This window comes from Hordeum vulgare, chromosome 7H, assembly GCF_904849725.1.
Source record: "Hordeum vulgare subsp. vulgare chromosome 7H, MorexV3_pseudomolecules_assembly, whole genome shotgun sequence".
Lineage (NCBI taxonomy): Eukaryota > Viridiplantae > Streptophyta > Magnoliopsida > Poales > Poaceae > Hordeum > Hordeum vulgare.
The window spans coordinates 167,207,214-167,226,442 of NC_058524.1; the positions used below are offsets into that span (position 1 = coordinate 167,207,214).

Genomic DNA, 19,229 nt, shown 5'->3' on the forward strand with positions numbered 1-19,229 from the left:
TGTATGATATATGAATGACAGTTTTAAGGTTTGGGGTTCCGTTATAAGGGTTGGGTTTGAGGGTTCTAGTCTTTACCCCTGTTTTTCAATCCTTAAAAATGTCAAAAATGTGCAATTCTCAACCCTTAAAACTGGTTTTTGTTTTAAGGGTTTGGGGGTTCTACTAGAGATGCTCTAAGTAGTTTACTACTTACAGGTCAACAAGGAAACTTGTCCGTAAATTAGGAGGAGAAATGACCAAGCAACATACAAAAACATCAAACAGTACTAAATTTGACTGGCTGAATGTTTGCACATTTAGCTAATGTGGCAAAGACTTGACACCACAAAAGCTGTTTTATTATGATGTGGAACCTAAGCTTAAATAAGGCTAAGAGCCGGATGGACAGGTTCTGCTCTGAAAAACAAAAGGAAGAAAAGAAAAAAAGGACCACGGAGTGGACCGGCACCAAGATACATTACCTGCAATGCAAGCAAGGAACCTGCAATGCATGCATGAACGCTTTGGCAAAAGGAAAGCAGCAGCAAGATAGATGCCAAAAGCAGCTTAGTGCGCCATTGCCATTGCAGCACCCATATCTTTCTGAAGCATACGCCTCTGCTCTATCTCTTTGCAGTGCGCATTTTGTTCCAGAGCTCTACCACAAAATAAAAAAGAGCGAAGTTTTCTTCTGTTCAAACCAAAATGATGCGCGGGTGATCTATATCTTGGCCTCGCGCCTGGGACTGAATTTCTTGGGGATAATTCTTCTTTTCTCAGCAGCTGCTCTTCGTCGACTTGCTTCACCCTTGACGCTTGTACAGGTAGTGCAGTTGCATCTTGTGCAACCATATATAGTCTATAATTTTGTCTAGTCATAGATTTTCATAGCATAGCGTATAATGAGGGATTTAAGCATCTTGGTTTTGTAGGGAGTGGAGAGATCCGCGGCCCATGGGTTAGATGTATGTTTGTCCTGGTCTTCTTGTCCCGGTATTAGTTTTGTCTCGAGAAGTTCAACATGTCCAAACAATCAACTAAGCTCAAACTGGTTGGTATCTCTTCTCCTTAACTAACCTCACCAAGTCCATTGCTTGATTTATATTTTTTGTGTGTTTAAATATTCATTTTGTCAATTATCATGACGTTGCCATGGCACTAGCAAAATTTTGGGCTGGAGAAACCCACAGTAAACAAATGGTATCTGGTATATTATCACATATTAGTATATATACCAGGTATAGTTATAATCACATCACGTGTTTTTTCATACAAGCTAGCTAGGTATACTAGTATCTATCAACACCAGAGAGTACGTAGTATGCAGTCTTTAAGGTCGAATGTACTTAGGTAGTACTAGTAATGCCCGTGCGTTGCAACCAAAGAAAAAAAATAGTGCGTTCTATGAAATAATGTCGTCCCTGAATATATACTATTAACGTGCTATAACGTGTTATTAGAAAGACATTATACACTGATTAATTTAACGAGATAATTTTCTATACGTTATACAACGGACAAAAAAAACATCACACCCTTCTATGTATGACTCAAGACCTCCATGCCTGCCTTCTTCACACACACAGGTCCACGTCCTTAATTTGAACATGATACTCACTTATCCTCACCCCATCTGTCCTGTGTATTTTGAAATTGCATGGGATGACAACACATTAGGAGCTAAAGAGATAATGAGAAAAGTATTATCCGCAATATTCTCAACATATAAAAATTTGAAAATCATACTAGCGGACTGGGCGAGGCGAGGGCAGTAACCCACATCAAACTTAGCGAGGATATATATGGGAGAAACTGGTGTTTTGTAACTTCTATACAATTCCAATCAATTTAAACTTTTAAACTAGATGCATACTGATGGGGTCATAGTCCTACATGTCCTACCCAAGGACTACCCCACACAAAGGACAGGACCTTAAGTCTACCCCGACTGAATTAAGGAGTCTCCATCATCCAGTCGGTAACAGGCCCAGAATCATCCAGTCGGAGACTAGCATTCGGGGAGCACCAGGCCAACCGACTGGATACACTCGGTACATCGTAACCTCTCTGGAGGGAAACTGCCGTACGTTTCCCGGTGCGTTTATTAGCATTTAGAGCATACGTTACCTGTAACGTATGCATTCAATCGCCACTACTCCACCCCTGAGTCAGAACCGTTGTGGAGGGCAGCGCACTCTATATAAGCCGCCCTCTCCCACTGGTCAAGGGGTTAGCAAATCACTGTATTCCATATTACACTCGGTAACAAGCTCCGAGAGCACTGAGACGTAGGGCTGTTACCTCCACCGCAGAGGGGCCTGAACTCATACAACCTCGCTGTAGCTAGGACTCTGCCCATCTCATTCGTACCCTACACATCTACTGTCAAACTTAAACCCACGACAGTTGGCGCCCACCGTGGGGCAGGCGTCTAAGCGACTTCCGGCGAGTTTGCGACTACTTCCTTTCGTTATGTCGTCTAGTGGAGATTCGAGCATGGGTCGCCAAATCCTCTTCGGCGTTCTCTCCTTCACCATCGACGACTCGGCGTGGCTTCGGGAGGCGCCTCTCGACGTCGAGACGCTTCCCCGTCGCGGGGCCACGCACTTCCGTGCTGGCGCTCGCGGCGTTCTCCTTCTTCAACAATCGACTCCATTATCGACTTGCACCTCCGTCATGCGCCGCAACAAACGGTCTCGCAGTCCACGTCTCCAACGTTGGGTGCAACATGCCTGAGCGCGTCAGATCGCGTCCTCTCAGGTGGCAGTTCTGGAGTCTGTTGTGGTTGCCCCGCGTTCCCAGTGCTCGGGCTCGGTTCCGACTGAGCTCCCTTCCGAGTACTCGGGTCGTGGGCCTGCAGCAGAAGTACACATGGCCAACTCCCACGAAGATCCCCGTCAAGCCGGCCGGGGCGAAATCGGCGAAGCATCCGGTGCACGCCGTCCACCTCGTCGTTCTGCCAGTCGGCACACTCGGCGGAGCAACATGGAGTTGTTCCGCACACCTCTCCTCAACTTGGCTGCGGCTGCCCAGATTGCCTTCTTCTCTCCAGCCGACTGATTCAGAGGCAGGAAGGGGAATCGAGCAGATCCGAGCTCTGTTGCGCACGGCACAGCAGCAGAATTCGGCAGTCTCCCAGTCACACAATCGGATCCACAATAGTTCCGTCCATGCAAACACGCATCGATCGGTTCACAGCCCTGGTTCTCATCAGCATCGCCGCCGCTCACGCACCCCTCCGCGGGATGGGCCCTATGGGTCCCGACATCATGATGATCGGCGTTCGGTCGACAACACTTACGACCCAAGACCCGACGCGAGGGAGCGAATCACCCAGCGAAGAGTCGACAGGGCTCGAGCCCACCGCGATGGTCGCGGTATGGATCGTCCGAGTGGAAGCAGGACCATCGTGTCCGGCCCCGAGTGTTTTAGTCGAGCCATCCGCTCGGCTGACATCCCGCCCAACTTCCGATTGGCAGCGGGAATCGGTAAATTTACAGGGGAGTCCAAGCCCGAAACATGGCTAGACGACTACCGAGTGGCAGTCCAGATCGGAGGAGGAGATGACCATGTCGCTATGAAGCACCTCCCTCTGATGCTCGACGGCTCGGCTCGAGCTTGGCTGAACCAGTTGGCCCCCTCAAGCATTTACAGTTGGGCAGATCTGGCCCGAGTGTTCATCAGAACCTTCGAAGGGACGTGCAAACGACCTGCAGGCCTCGTGGAGCTTTAGCACTGTGTCCAGAAGCCGAATGAGCCCTTGCGCGACTTCATCCAGCGATGGACAACTCTCTACCACACGGTGGAGAACGTCACCGAGCATCAAGTGGTCTGCGCATTCAAGGCAGGCGTACGGTACAGGGAGTTGTACTTGAAGTTCGGCCGAACGGGCGACATCTCCATGGGCAAGATGATGGAGATAGCAACTCGCTATGCAAATGGCGAAGAAGAGGACAGCATCCGGAGCGGCAAACACAAGACAGTCGGCGATGATGACGGAGGTAACACTCGGAAGCAGAAACAAAAGGTTCTGCCCACTCCGCAAGCAGAAGCTGCAGCTGTGACCAGCGCCAAGTTCAAGGGCAAAGGGAAATCGCAGTTTACCCCCAAGAAGAAGCCGTTCAACAATCCCATCCTGGACCAGCCTTGCCCAATTCACACGAAGATGGACGAAGAGGGCAACCCCATATACGCGAAGCACACCACTCGGCAGTGTCGTCTCCTGATCCAGGGATTCAGCGAAGGGCAACCGAGTGAGAAGAATCCCGAATAGGATGAGGAGGACAAGGAGGATCCGTTCCCCCAAGTCCATGCAACCCTCATGATTTTTGCTGACGTCGAAAGCAAGAGTCGACTGAAGTTGGTGAACAGAGAGGTCAACATGGCCGTTCCGACTGCTCCCAAGTTTCTTAAGTGGTCTCAGACTGCGATCACCTTTGATCAGTCGGATCATCCAACGCATGTCCCCACCCCAGGAAGACAGGCTCTGGTCGTCGACCCGATGGTGGAAGGAGTCCGACTGCGCAAAGTCCTCATGGACGGCGGTAGCGGACTGAACATCATGTACGTTGACACTCTCAAGGGAATGGGCATTCCCATGTCCCGACTCAGCGAGAGCAATATGCAATTCCACCGAGTCGTCCCTGGACGGAATGCCAAGTCACTCGGCCAGATCGCGTTAGAAGTCATCTTCGGCTCTGACAAGAACTCTCGCAAGGAGAAGCTCACATTTGAGGTGGTAGACTTCCAGAGCGCTTACAACGCAATTTTGGGCCGCCCGGCGTACGTGAGTTTCATGGCACGTCCATGCTATGTGTACTTAAAGCTGAAGATGCACGGTCCAAAAGGCGTTATCACCATCACAGGCAACCGTCAGCGTGCCGAGGAGTGTCTGCAGGAAGGATCAAGAATCGCTGACCAGCAGATGGCGGTACTCGAGCTCGACGAGTACAAGAAGACAGTCGACCCTGCCGACCTGATGCGCTCAAAGAAACCAGCTTCTGAGTTCGCGTTCCAGTCGGCGGGCGAGACGAAGAAGGTCAGCATCCACCCGACGGACGACTCAGCCACCCCGACGAACATCTCCACCACCCTCGATCCTAAATAGGAAGCCGAGCTCACCCAATTCCTCCGTGAGAACTGGGACATCTTCGCATGGAAACCATCTGACATGCCGGCTGTACCCAGGGAATTGGCTGAGCACCGACTGCATGTGGATCCCGCCGCTCGGCTTGTCCGAGAGCGCCTGCGCCGGTCCGCCGCGCACAAGAGGAAGGCAATCGGAGAGGAGGTGGCCAAGCTACTGGCTGCCAACTTCATTCGCGAGGTTCACCACTCCGAGTGGCTCGCAAATGTCGTCATGGTGTCCAAGAAGGACAAGTCACTCCGAATGTGCATTGATTTCAAGCACCTCAATAAGGTCTGCCCGAAAGACCATTTTCCGCTCCCCCGCATAGATCAAATTGTCGATTCGACTGCGGGATGCGAGCGGTTGTCATTTCTTGATGCCTATTCGGGCTATCATCAGATCCGTCTATATGGTCCCGACGAGTTAAAAACAGCCTTCATCACCCCGTTTGGGTGCTTCTGCTACATCACTATGCCTTTTGGTCTGAAGAATGCAGGAGCTACCTTTATGCGCATGATCCAAAAATGTCTCCTCGACCAGATCGGTCGCAATGTGGAGGCATACATGGATGATATCATAGTCAAGTCACGCAAAGGTTCCGACCTGCTGACTGACTTGGCAGAAACATTTGCCAACCTTCGTAGGTACGATATCAAGCTCAACCCAGCCAAGTGTTCATTCGGTGTTCCCAGCGGAAAGTTACTCGGTTTCTTCGTTTTCGAACGAGGGATCGACGTTAACCCCGAAAAGATCGGGACCATCGTCCGAATGGAGAGGCCGGTCAGAATACACGATGTTCAACGGCTCACAGGTTGCCTAGCGGCTTTGAGCAGGTTCATCAGTCGACTCGGCGAAAAAGCACTTCCTCTGTACCGACTCATGAAGAAGTCGGATACCTTCGAGTGGACAGACGAAGCACAAGTCGCATTCGACGACCTCAAAGTCCTACTTTCCACCCAGACGGTTCTTACTGCTCTGCTCAGTAAAGAGCCCCTTCTTTTATATATCGCAGCTATAAATCAAGTCGTCAGTACTATTCTTACAGTCGAGCGAGAAGAAGAAGGCAAAGCATACAAAGTTCAGCGGCCAGTGTACTACGTCTCCGAAGTCCTGACCCCTTCCAAGCAGAGGTATCCCCATTATCAGAAACTTATCTATGGGATCTACATGACTGCGAAGAAGGTGGCCCATTATTTCCAAGACCACTCGGTATCTGTCGTTTCTGATGCTCCGTTGTCGGAAATTCTCCACAACCGAGACGCGTCAGGCCGAGTGGCGAAGTGGGCAATGGAGATGTTGTACTGTGACATCAAGTTCGAGGCCAAGAAAGCTATTAAGTCTCAAGCCCTGGCTGACTTTATAGCAGAATGGGTAGAACAACAGCAACCGACTCACATCTACTCGGCTCATTGGACAATGTTCTTCGATGGGTCTAAGATGTTGAATGGATCCGACGCTGGTGTTGTGATCATATCACCCAAAGGCGACAAGCTCAAGTACGTGCTCCAGATACACTTTGATTCCTCCAACAACGAGGCGGAGTATGAAGCTCTCCTCTACGGATTGCGCATGGCCATCTCACTCGGCGTCCGTCGCCTGATGGTCTACGGCGATTCGGATTTGGTGGTCAACCAAGTGATGAAAGAGTGGGACGTAAGGAACCCCACCATGGCAGTGTACTGCAATGCAGTGAGGAAGCTGGAGAAGAAGTTTGAAGGTCTAGAGCTCCACCATGTTCCAAGACTGAAGAACCAAGCGGCTGGTGAGTTGGCAAAACTCGGATCCACTCGGAGACCAGTCCCGAGTGATGTCTGCCTCGAGCACCTCCATCTTCCCTCAGTCAAAGAAGATCCCTTCACAGAAGAACCGATACAACCCAAGAGCGCAACAGATCCGACTGAAGTCGATGTACCTGTTGTGGTTGATTTGGTCACGGAGATTCTGGTTGTCACTCCCGATTGGACTGTGCCGATCATCGCATATATCCTAAGGCAAGAACTTCCAGAAGATGAAGTTCAAGCCAGGCAAATAGTTCGCAGGTCGAAGGCATTCACTGTCATTGACGGTCAATTATACAAGGAGGGTGTTTCGGACGTTCTTCAACGCTGCATTTCCCCTAAGGAAGGGCAGTTGATCTTAGAAGATATTCACTCGGGAACCTGCGGTCATCACGCTTCTTCAAGAGCGATTGTCGCCAAGGCATTCAGAGCCGGTTTCTTTTGGCTGCAGGCCAACGAGATGACTAAAGATATGGTCGACCGATGTGAAGGCTGTCAGTTCTACTCCAACAAGTCCCACAAGCCAACATCTGTGTTAAAGACAATCCCACTTGTGTGGCCATTTGCAGTTTGGGGTTTAGACGCAGTCGGACCATTCAAGACAGGCCAAGGAGGTTACACACATCTGTTGGTGGCAGTCGACAAGTTTACAAAATGGATAGAAGCCAAGCCTATCAAGAAACTCGATGCTTCAACAGCTGTCAAGTTTGTCAGGGACATCATTTCCAGATTCGGGGTGCCTCACAGCATAATCACAGACAATGGAAGAAACTTCGACTCGGACAGGTTCAAGGGCTTCTGTGCGAGTCAGGGTATCCGAGTGGATTTTGCTTCCGTAGCACATCCTCAATCCAATGGGCAAGCTGAGCGGGCGAACGGGCTTATTCTTCGAGGTTTGAAGCCCCGATTCCTGCGAGAGGTAGGACACGTTGCTGGCGCTTGGGTCACCGAGTTACCTTCGGTGCTTTGGGGCCTCCGCACCACTCCGAATAGATCAACGGGGCGATCACCGTTCTTCCTCGTTTATGGAGCAGAAGCGGTCCTTCCAAGTGACCTGCTTCACAATGCCCCGCGAGTCGAACTCTTCTCCGAAGCCGAAGCAGAACAAGCAAGGCAAGATGGAGTCGATCTTCTAGAGGAGGAGCGCGAGATGGCACTTACTCGCTCAACAATTTACCAGCAAGATCTGCGACGCTTTCACGCGTGTCACGTCAGGAGTCGCACATTCCAAGCTGGCGATTTGGTGCTCCGAGTGGATCAGCAAAGACCACACAAGTTGGCTCCGGCCTGGGAAGGGCCTTTCATCATTTCCAAGGTGCTGAACAACGGAGCATACAGACTCTACAACATTCAGAGGGAGACAGACGAGCCGCGCGCATGGAACGGAGATCTCCTCAAGCGTTTTTATACGTGATCGTCGACTGAAGCAGTGTAACGAACAAGTTTTGAAGAAATAATATATACAACAGATTCAGTTTCATGCAGATTCAGAGTGTTCCCACGGTCGCAGACTCCGGTCATCAAAAAAAACTTAGCTACGATCCTGAATCGCCTAAGTACTAACCCGAGTGTGCACTATACATCACACTCGGGGACTTAGCTGTGATCAAGAATCACCTAAGTACTAACCTCCTTCGAGTGTGCACTATACGTTGCACTCGGGGACTTAGCTGTGATCCTGAATCGCCTAAGTATTAACCTCCTTCGAGTGTGCACTATACGTTGCACTCGGGGACTTAGCTGCGATCCTGAATCGCCTAAGTATTAACCTCCTCCGAGTGTGCACTATACGTCGCACTCGGAGACTTAGATGTGATCAAGAATCACCTAAGTACTAACCTCCTTCGAGTGTGCACTATACGTCGCACTCGGGGACTTAGCTGTGATCAACAATCACCTAAGTACAAAACCTCCTTCGAGTGTGCACTATACGTCGCACTCGGGGACTTAGCTGTGATCAAGAATCACCTAAGTACTAACCTCCTTCGAGTGTGCACTATACGTCGCACTCGAGGACTTAGCTGTGATCAACAATCACCTAAGTACAAAACCTCCTTCGAGTGTGCACTATACATCGCACTCGAGGGCTTAGCTGTGATCAAGAATCACCTAAGTACAAAACCTCCTTCGAGTGTGCACTATACGTCGCACTCGGGAACTTAGCTGCGATCCGGCATCGCCTAAGTACTAACCACCTCCGTGCACTATACGTCGCACTCGGGGACTTAGCTGTGATCAAGAATCACCTAAGTACAAAACCTCCTTCGAGTGTGCACTATACGTCACACTCGGGGACTTAGCTGTGATCAAGAATCACCTAAAAACTAACCTCCTTCGAGTGTGCACTATACGTCGCACTCGGAGACTTAGCTGTGATCAAGAATCACCTAAGTACAAAACCTCCTTCGAGTGTGCACTATACGTCGCACTCGGGGACTTAGCTGTGATCAAGAATCACGTAAATACTAACCTCCTTCGAGTGTGCACTATACGTCGCACTCGGAGACTTAGCTGTGATCAAGAATCACCTAAGTACAAAACCTCCTTCGAGTGTGCACTATACGTCGCACTCGGGGACTTAGCTGTGATCAAGAATCACCTAAGTACTAACCTCCTTCGAGTGTGTACTATACGTCGCACTTGGAGACTTAGCTGTGATCAAGAATCACCTAAGTACTAACCTCCTCCGAGTGCGCACTATACGTCGCACTCGGGGACTTAGCTGTGATCAAGAATCACCTAAGTGCTAACCTCCTCCGAGTGTGCACTAAACGTCACACTCGGGGACTTAGCTGCGATCCTGAATCGCCCACGTACTGACCTCCTACGAGTGTGCACTATACGTCACACTTGGGGACCTAGACGTGATCCAGAATCACCTAAGTAACCACTTCCTCCGAGTGTGCACTACAAGTCGCACTCGGGGACTTAGACGTGACCAAGAATCACCTAAGTCTTAATCTTCTCCGAGTACGCACTAAATGTTGCACTCAAAACAGCATTCAAACAAAAGACTAAATGTTTTCATTCCGACTCCAACAGTCTAGAAACGATAATTGACTCGGTGCGGATCAAGCTTACCCGCACCGATTTAAAAGTGTGACGGCCAACAGAAGTGGCCAGAGTATCTTACAGGTAAACACTCGGCATACCGAGGATAAAGTTTGATCACGCGTCAGCTGGGCCGGCGTCAGGACTGGAGGGCTCCACAAAAGTGTCCAAGTCGATTCCATCAGCGATGCGGGTAGCAGTCTCAAGGAACGTCTCCATGAAGTCTTCGAATCGAAGCTTCTTCGTGTTGGCGACCTTCAATGCTTTCAGCTTGTCTTCCCGCACCTCCTTGCAATGGACTCGGACCAAGGACAGCGCAACATCAGCACCGCAACGCGCTGCCGATTTCTTCCAGGATTGCACTCGGCTCGGAACCTCCTCCAGTCGCCCCGTCAGGGTCTCCATCTCCTGCCGCGACTCGTCTTCCGGCCAAAGTTCCTTGTTAATTCGGCCGACGATCTCTCTCAGTCGACCGATGAAAGGACCTACTTTGCCTACGCGGATATGTGCCCGGAGCAGATCCCGATTGGCGTCCTCGCCGAGTGGAACATTGTCCTTAATAGACCGCTCCACAGCCGCTGCTTCAGCTTCCGCGTCTCCGCAAAAGTCTGCAGCAAACGGGCAAGCCGACAATAAAAACCGAGTGTACGGCACACGGTACAACCACTCGACAAAGCATAAGACTTACCAGCCAGACGAGTCATCATCTGCGCAGCCCAGTCGGTGACATACTTCTCTTGAGCTATGCATCGTTTGTTCAGGATGCCCATCTGATTGTGCGGCTCAGTCCTCTGTTTCCCCATCCTCCCCACCTCCGCCGTCAGCACCCTGTTTGCTTCCAGAGCCTCCTCCAAGGACTTCTCTCGTACTTCCAGAGCGTCCTTCATGCCGGCCATGGCGAGCATTGCAGCTTCCAGTTCACCAGCATACTAGTTCCTCTCCGCTCTCAGGGCTTCATAAGCCATTCCCATTTCACAAGTTTTCTGCACCAAGAAACAAAGAGGAATCAGCAAGTTTATCAGTTCACAGGCTAAGTTCTTCAGACCCCTGCCGACACAAGCAGTCGACAGCGGTCTCGGGGACTACACCCAGTGGGTTCACTGAGAGTGACCCCACTGGCATGCACCTCAAACAGGCCCGCCCTATTGAGGTGCACTCGGAAATACTGCTCCTCCGAGGCCAATACTACTCGACCTGCGTGCAACTTACTCTCGAAGACTCTTACCGTAAGAGCGCTCCGACTGCAATAAGTACTCGCACTCGGAAATCCTGTCTCCGGACACAACCAAATTAACGACAAAATGTATAAAGACAACTGTCGGTGCAAGCACTCGACAGAAGTCTCGGGGACTACATCCACTGGGTTCACTCAGAGTGAACCGATTGCAAAAATCAATACCACCCAGTGGGTTACAGGAGTAAATAGTAAATACTTACTAGACTACTTACTCGGATATCATCGCGCAGCTCCAAGCTCCGCTGGTACAAGGCCGCAACGGAGTCGTAAGCCCTCTTGGCTTCTCCAGCCATCAACTCCGCCTGCACCATGGCCCCCTTGGCCGCTCCCACCTGCTCCTCTGGGACACACCTGATGCTGAATTCAGCATTCGACGAACCGGGAATCGTGGGAAGTTCCTGGGGCATTCCAAGGTTCGCCCCAGTCGGTTCCTCACCCACCGGCACCGGTTCAGTCGGTGGAGGCACTTCGGTCGGTGGAGCGTCGGCGGCAGGGGCGGCAGCAGGAGGAGCAGCCTCAAGGACAGGCTCCACGGCCGGGTCCGCTCTCCCCTGGTCGTCCCCGTCCAGGCAAATCGCCCCTGGCAAAGCAAATGACATGACGTCTCAGAAAAAGAAAGAATGACACAGTCTGCAGGAATAAAACACCCAACTCTCCTACAACACACCTGGCTGGGATGAAACGACGTTGTCCGTGTCCATGGGGTCGTCCCCTTGGCGGGCCGGAGAGGTTGCAGAAGTGGCGACCCTGTCGAGTGAAGTCCATTCGACTTGTAAAGCGGGAGTTCACTCGGATAACAGAAGGAGCCGAAAGTTAGATTCACTTACGTGGATGTGACGGGGATGGCAACCCTCATTCGCGGCAGAGCCTTCCGAGGTTTGGGCCCACTCGGTTTGGGCGCCCTGGAAGACTGGCCGGCGGGCTCGGCGGCTGCGTCCCTAGCCCTTTTGGTGCCTCGAACACTCGGGGCCACCGGAGCAGCAGGCGGAGCACTCGACGACGCAGGAGGAGCCGAAGGGACGGCGGGCTCGTGTCGACGCTTACTCCGATGCTCCGGCCGTGGAGGTGGCGAGTCGCGATCTTCGTCCTCTTCCTCTTCCTCGCTGTCCTCCTCCTCCGACTCCCCGCTGTCGGAGACATATTCGGCGCTCTCCACGCTCCCCTCCTGGCTGCCTTCCTCCTCTTCCTCCTTCGGATTCCCATTCGAGACGGGGGAGAACCAGTTGGTCCACGCCTGCATAGAGTTCAATCGGAAACATTAGGCATCACACGGAGATATAAGTAAACGACTGGAATCAAGACGATTCAATGCACTCGGCTGATGCCACTCACCTGATTCGGTGGAGGGTTGTCCGCGATGTAAGGCGTCACTCGGCGGGCTCCTTTGGGGTTCTCACAGGGACCCGTGATTTGGAGCACCAACGAGGTCACCTTCTCCTCGAGTATGCCCACCACGTTGGTCCGAGTGGAATCCTCAGGCCCTGTGTAGTGCCACATAGCGTGGTCGCGAGCCTGCAGAGGCTGGATCCGCCGACCGAGGAAGACTTCCAGCAGGTCTATATCGGTGACCCCTCTCCTGACAACATCCACGAGTGCCTCAACCAAAGGTTGGATATCGTTCTTCTCGGCCTTTGAGAGCGCGAGTTGTTTGGACGGAGCGGGACGGTCTAGACTAAACGGAGGCAGCCCAGTCGATGCATTCGGACAGGCTATGTCCTGGCAGTAGAACCACGTCGACTGCCAGTTCCTAACCGACTCGCTCAACTGGAGAGCGGGGTAGCTGCTCCGACTCTTCTTCTGGAACCCTAAACCCCCGCAGAGCTGGAGGAGGTGCGTCTTGTCGTCCGACTGACTAAGACGTTTGATGGTTTGGGAGCGGGCGGAGAAGATGTGTTTGAATAAACCCCAGTGGGGGGGCAACCGATAAAGCACTCGCACAAAACAATGAAGGCAGAAAGATGGGCAATGGCATTCGGAGGGAAGTGATGGAGTTGAGCACCAAAGTGATTCATGATGCCTTTGAAGAAGGGATGCGGGGGCAGAGAGAAACCTCTGTGAACATGGCTGAGGAGCAAGACGCGCTCTCCCTCCCGTGGCGCCGGCTCGACCTCGTCGTCCGCCGGCAACCTCCAGGACTTATGCACGAGCATGCCGTGCTCCACCAGCTCCAGCAGGTCCCCCTCCGTCACCGTGGAGGGGAGGAAATCTCCTTGGATCCACCCCGTCGGCAGCGGCCGCTGCCGCCGCTGAGCAGCCGCCGCCTTGTTCTTCTTCTTCCTCGCCTCCATCTTGCTGGTCTGACCCTTGGTCATGGAGGCGACGGCGAGTCCTCGAGGAGGAGGAGGAGGAAGAAGCTTAGGTGCGCAGGGGGTGGCGTGAAAGACGGAGCAGGCGGGAGCGAAAGATTCGGCGAGCGTAACCGAGGAGTCTCGCCGCCCAGAGTTAAATAGAGCGCCGACTGGGTCACTGGCGAATGGGCCCGAAATCTTATCTGCCCGACCGGCCGTGGCGATATCAGTGGAGAAGTTGAAGGCGCGAGGATCGAGGAGTCAGGCGCTACTCGAGCGCGCTGACGTCGTCCCCGCTGAGCGCGCGGAACCCGAAATTTGAGATCCCGGAAAATCCGCCGCTGTCAGTTGACCGGTCACGTCAAAAGATGCCGCGGAAGCACTCGGTGCCCGACAGTCTGTTTCACAAGCACCTCCACTCGGAGCGCTGGTCAAGAGAGATAAAATGGATAGAGACAAGCAACGCCCAAGCCGAACCTAGTCCAGTCGGATCTGAACCTCAAGCACTGCTTCGGCGTTTCAACCCCAATCCATTCGGGGACTAATGATGGGGTCATAGTCCTAGGGTAGGGTCATCGGCCTGCCCTACATGTCCTACCCAAGGACTACCCAACACAAAGGACAGGACCTTAAGTCTACCCCGACTGAATTAAGGAGTCCCCATCATCCAGTCGGTAACAGGCCCAGAATCATCCAGTCGGAGACTAGCATTCGGGGAGCACCAGGCCAACCAACTGGATACACTCGGTACATCGTAACCTCTCTGGAGGGAAACTGCCGTACGTTTCCGGGTGCATTTATTAGCATTTAGAGCATACGTTATCTGTAACGTATGCATTCAATCACCACTACTCCACCCCTGAGTCAGAACCATTGTGGAGGGCAGCGCACTCTATATAAGCCGCCCTCTCCCACTGGTCAAGGGGTTAGCAAATTACTGTATTCCATATTACACTCGGTAACAAGCTCCGAGAGCACTGAGACGTAGAGCTGTTACCTCCACCGCAGAGGGGCCTGAACTCATACAACCTCGTCGTAGCTAGGACTCTGCCCATCTCATTCGTACCCTACACATCTACTATCAGGCTTAAACCCACGACACATACCTCCACTAATATTATCATTGCGATTGTATCGTTTGTTGTTTTTGTTTATTTTTACGTAGAATAGCTACTAATTTAAATTATAGTACCAAGGTACGTATTGTGGCAGTTGTATGAAATAACAATTTATCACTGCAGTATGTGAAGGATTTTGATGACGCCGTCAGACAAGTGGTTGATCTTTTGTGTGAAAGCGATGGTACTGCAGAAGGCAACATTAAAACATTCTTGCTTTGCGGTTGGTTTGACTGGACTGGTTATCGGGTATGGGGAGGATGGGCTGTTCTTAGAGCTATATCGAAACTTCTAAAATCCACAATATGTGATGATTCTTACATGAGAAAGCACTTTGACAGAATTGTCCATGTGGACTGCTCCCTGTGGAAAAGCACGAGGACCATGCAGAGAAAAATAGCGGAGGAGTTGAACCTTCGCCATGAAATGCACATATTTGATAAGGAGGATGAAGATGATGATTTCAATGGGGTAGACACCAGCTCTAGAAAAGCGATACCAAGATCGCAAGTTTGATTAATAAGTCACTAAGAAATGAAAGGTTTCTAATCATTTTTCATAATGGAGGAAGTGCAGATATTGATCTGGTAGAGTGCGGCATTCCTCTTTATGGTGAAGGCAAACTGTTATGTACCTATCTTGGAAGATTTTTGGAGGACAAGTGGAAAGAATTCAAGTTGATGCACACTCTTGCTACTATTTGTATTTACCCAGCGGTATATTCTCCAGATATAGTACCACATATTGAAAATGTACTGCACAAAGAAGCTGCTGGAGTGATTGATGACACCGGTATGGATGGCACCAACACAGAAACAGTTTTAGATTGCTTCTTGTACTCACTGTTCCTAACAACACGACTACCTAGAAACTTTACTAGTGTTGACTATGATTGGGTGACTCATGCTTGTAACTACTGGATATGTGATGGAATCCTTGGTGAGGACAAAACATGGGAGATTGGCAATACATTATATCTTTTGATACCACTGTTGGGCAATTATACTCGAGAAAGAAGACGTTTAGCATCCTATTTGAATGGACGGAAAAAAACCTATGTAGGCTGGTATTCAGTCACCTCCAACAAACTAAGTGCAGAAGATATCTCTAATGTTCCTGGCAGTGCATCATCGTATTTCTTAACATTTCAGGGAGATGATCCAGTATATGTACGTGATGATTTGTTTCAACTAGCCAGCAACAACCTCCGTGTGCTAAAACTATACAACTGCAGCTTCAATTTTGCATCTCCTCCTTTTCAGTGCTGCCACAACCTAAGATTCCTTTGGCTTGACCATTGTGCAAACACTGGGAAGGAGCAAAGTGGAGGGACAAGTTTTCTGAACCTGTTGGTGCTTGACTTACGTTTCACAGATTATGTTTTCTTGCCTCAGATGATTGAACTGATGACCAATCTCAGGGAGCTAAATACAAAGGGGGTCTCATGGAAGACTGTAAGTCATGCATGGAAAAAGCTACAGAAGCTTCAGAAGCTCCGATTAACAGAATCTTCAGATGTGGTCACGGTGGACAGTTGCTCTTCTGTAGATACGATGAACCTGGAGCTCCTTGACTTGTCAGGAAACACTCACATGGAATCATTGCCGACATTATCATCCGCAAGAAGCCTGAAGATGCTTGTTCTTGATGGTTGTTCCAGCTTAGACCATGTTGCACTGAAAGGAGCTCCTCCAAAACTTGAAAGTTTTAGCTTCGATGGTTATGGCCTACCAGATAATTGGACACATTCCATACACCTGCCACAACAGGAATTGCGCCTCAAGTCGCCTTTAGCTCCAGTTGAAATAGTCAAGGTGACAAAGATCTCGCTAGACGGTTGTGGTCGATTGCAAAACATATTCCTGCGTGCACTGCCCAATCTGGAGGAACTGGACCTCTCTGGTACAGCCATTAAAATAATTGACCTCCATGCAATGGATGTCCCAAAACTCAAGAAGCTATTCCTACTGGGCTGTGAGCGCCTCCGTAGCCTAATCTGGCAAGGATTACCTAGACTGGAAGTTCTACATGTGGACACTCAGAGGGCGAAAAGATCAGTGGTCTGGTGTGGAGAACAAGGATCCTTTGGCTTTCAGGCACATATTGTTTTTACGGATGGAAGGTTCATTTGGTCATTCTCAGAGGCGCTCAATAGCCGATCACAAAATTCTTTCTCCAAGATGTACCTCCTTATCTCTTGTACGAGCAGTAGCCAAGCCAACATCACCAAAAGTATCAAGGAGATTGGATCTAGCCGACAGGGTTTGGTTCCAACAAGGTCGTTGTTACCGTATAATGATATTGCCTTGGCAAAAGATGTTACATGCTCGCTTTTGGTGTGGAACCGTCGACAGCTCCAAACTTTGAACGTGCATATCGAGATTGGTAAAGGAAGCTATAATTTAGAGAGTATGCAAGATGAAGGGCACTTCGGAGGTTTCGCGGAATATGTTGAATCAGTGCATGTGCATGACAATTGCTCCATCACTACTATCCCCCCAGCAAACTGGGAGAGACTAAAATGGTGTCATGTTGAGAGGTGCCCCAAGCTACATTCTGTGTTCTCACGTCGGAATGGAACATATCGTTTTCGGGTTATAAACACATTTTCAGCATCTGATCTCCTCGTGGCCTATTGCATCTGGGAAAGCATCAATAAAACTTGGGATGACTTTTTTCGCTATTATGAGACTCTCCAACAACTTCAGCACATATACCTGTATAATTGCCCAAGGCTGGTGTTTGTCCTCCCCATTTACTTCACCTTGCCCAACCTGGAGACCCTCCAGATCGCGTACTGCAGTAACCTCCGGCATGTTTTCCCACGTGACAGCAGTAACCTCCGGCATGTTTTCCCACATGACATTGCATCGGAATACAAGTACGTTGAGGGAACGTCATCTGGTTTCACATTCAAGAACCTGAAGCACATCAAACTATACCATCTTCACAATCTGGAGCAGATATGTGAGGTCAGATTGTTTGCACCTGCGTTGCGGTCGGTCGGCATCAGGGACTGCTGGGCTCTCAGGCGTCTTCCTGCTGTAGCACGTGAAGGTCCTAAGCCACTGGTGAACTGCGAGAAGGACTTGTGGGACAGGCTCGAATGGGATGGCCTGGATGCCGGACATCACCCATCGCTCTTCGAAACACGTCACTCGGCCTACTACAAGAAGACCCTCCCAAGGGGCTCCTATCTAAGGTCCGTCGCAAGGGTATTTAATTATGGCAAATGTTCATTAACCAAGCACTAATGCTTTCGTTTTTCATTCTTCATTTCTCAGGTAATCTGCTGATCCATTTCGAAAAAAAAGGTAATCTGTTGATGCCGACGTGCGTTGCTCTGTGCTGTGTGGTGCAATGCAAGAAAGTTGGACTACGCAAAACATCATTGTTTCTGCTATATATAGCTCCTCGTCTCATGGCTTCGAGCTTGGTGTTTCTTCAGCTGCATGTTTGTTTGCAAATTAAGTGTGTTTGTGCCGCCGCTGCAGCTGCCTGCGCGGTGAATAATTGGTGTGTTTCCTTCTCACCGAACTGCCTTGATCTTGGTATGTTTGATTGAATTGGTGTGGTGTTCACAACCCAGCTGGTTTGTGTTGGTTTGATGGCAATGTTTGTAATAAGAGGGTGTGTGTGCATCGGTGCGCGTCAACCCAGTGTCAGTGTGTGTGGTGTGTGACTGATGAACCTTAAATTCAGCTTGGTTTGATGTATGTGTTGTTAATGAAACAACATATCTTATATAATTGTGATGAGTTGTTGTGTGCTTTGCATCGGTTCTGCTTGCTTGTTGGTTGTTGTCTACTACCTGTCTACCAAAACATAAGATTTTTTGTAGGCTGGGCTAAACTAGCCTACAAAAACATCTCATATTTTGGAAATTTTTATACGGAGCGAGTATATTATAACTGAGTTAAGGAATTTAAATTGGAAGACAAATGAAAGTAAGGTATACCAACCGCATTAGCGGCATGGAAATATCCAGTTTCATCTGTGGCACTCATGCATAGAGTAATCTTATGAGAAGGTTACATATGCATTATGATAGGTAAACAGTCATTTGTCAAGCACTAAACCAGCAGGATGCTGATTACGCAGCAGCCTTTCAAAAGAAATTAATTTTAACGGGCCTTCTAGTTAGGTTACCGTTTACAACACTGGTGACTAGAGCTGTGGAACTAATAAATTATATAGTTCCACAGCTGTAGTCTTCCACAGCTTTAGTCACTAGTGTTGTAAGCCGTAACCTCTAGTTCCACAGTTGTAGTCATGGCCTCCGCATTTAGGCAACCATCAATGTATACTTGTCTCAATACGAAATGTTGCAACCTATTAGCAAGATTATCAGTTCTGCAGGTTCAAGTCAGAAAACAGCACTCGATTAAATTTAGCTAACTGAAGTGTTGTAATCTGGCTCAAAAAAAAGTGTTGTAATCATATAAAAAACGAGGAATTGTTATATGTGAAGATTGTTATCACCGGCAAATAAAACGCAATGTGCTCAACGGAATCTAACTGCAACTAACTAAATAGCTTTGTGCCAGGACCCAAGTCCAATGAAATTCAACTGAGTCGGCTACCTCCAGGTAATTTCATTGCTATTGAATACTCCTTTTGTTCCAAATTAAGTGTTGATGTTTTAATAT

At 49.8% G+C, this 19,229-nt stretch overlaps 1 pseudogene; it reads left to right on the forward strand.

Annotated features, from left to right (window-relative positions):
• LOC123409014 lies at positions 1-18,363 on the forward strand (annotated as a pseudogene).
• Positions 18,364-19,229: the final 866 nt, after the last annotated feature.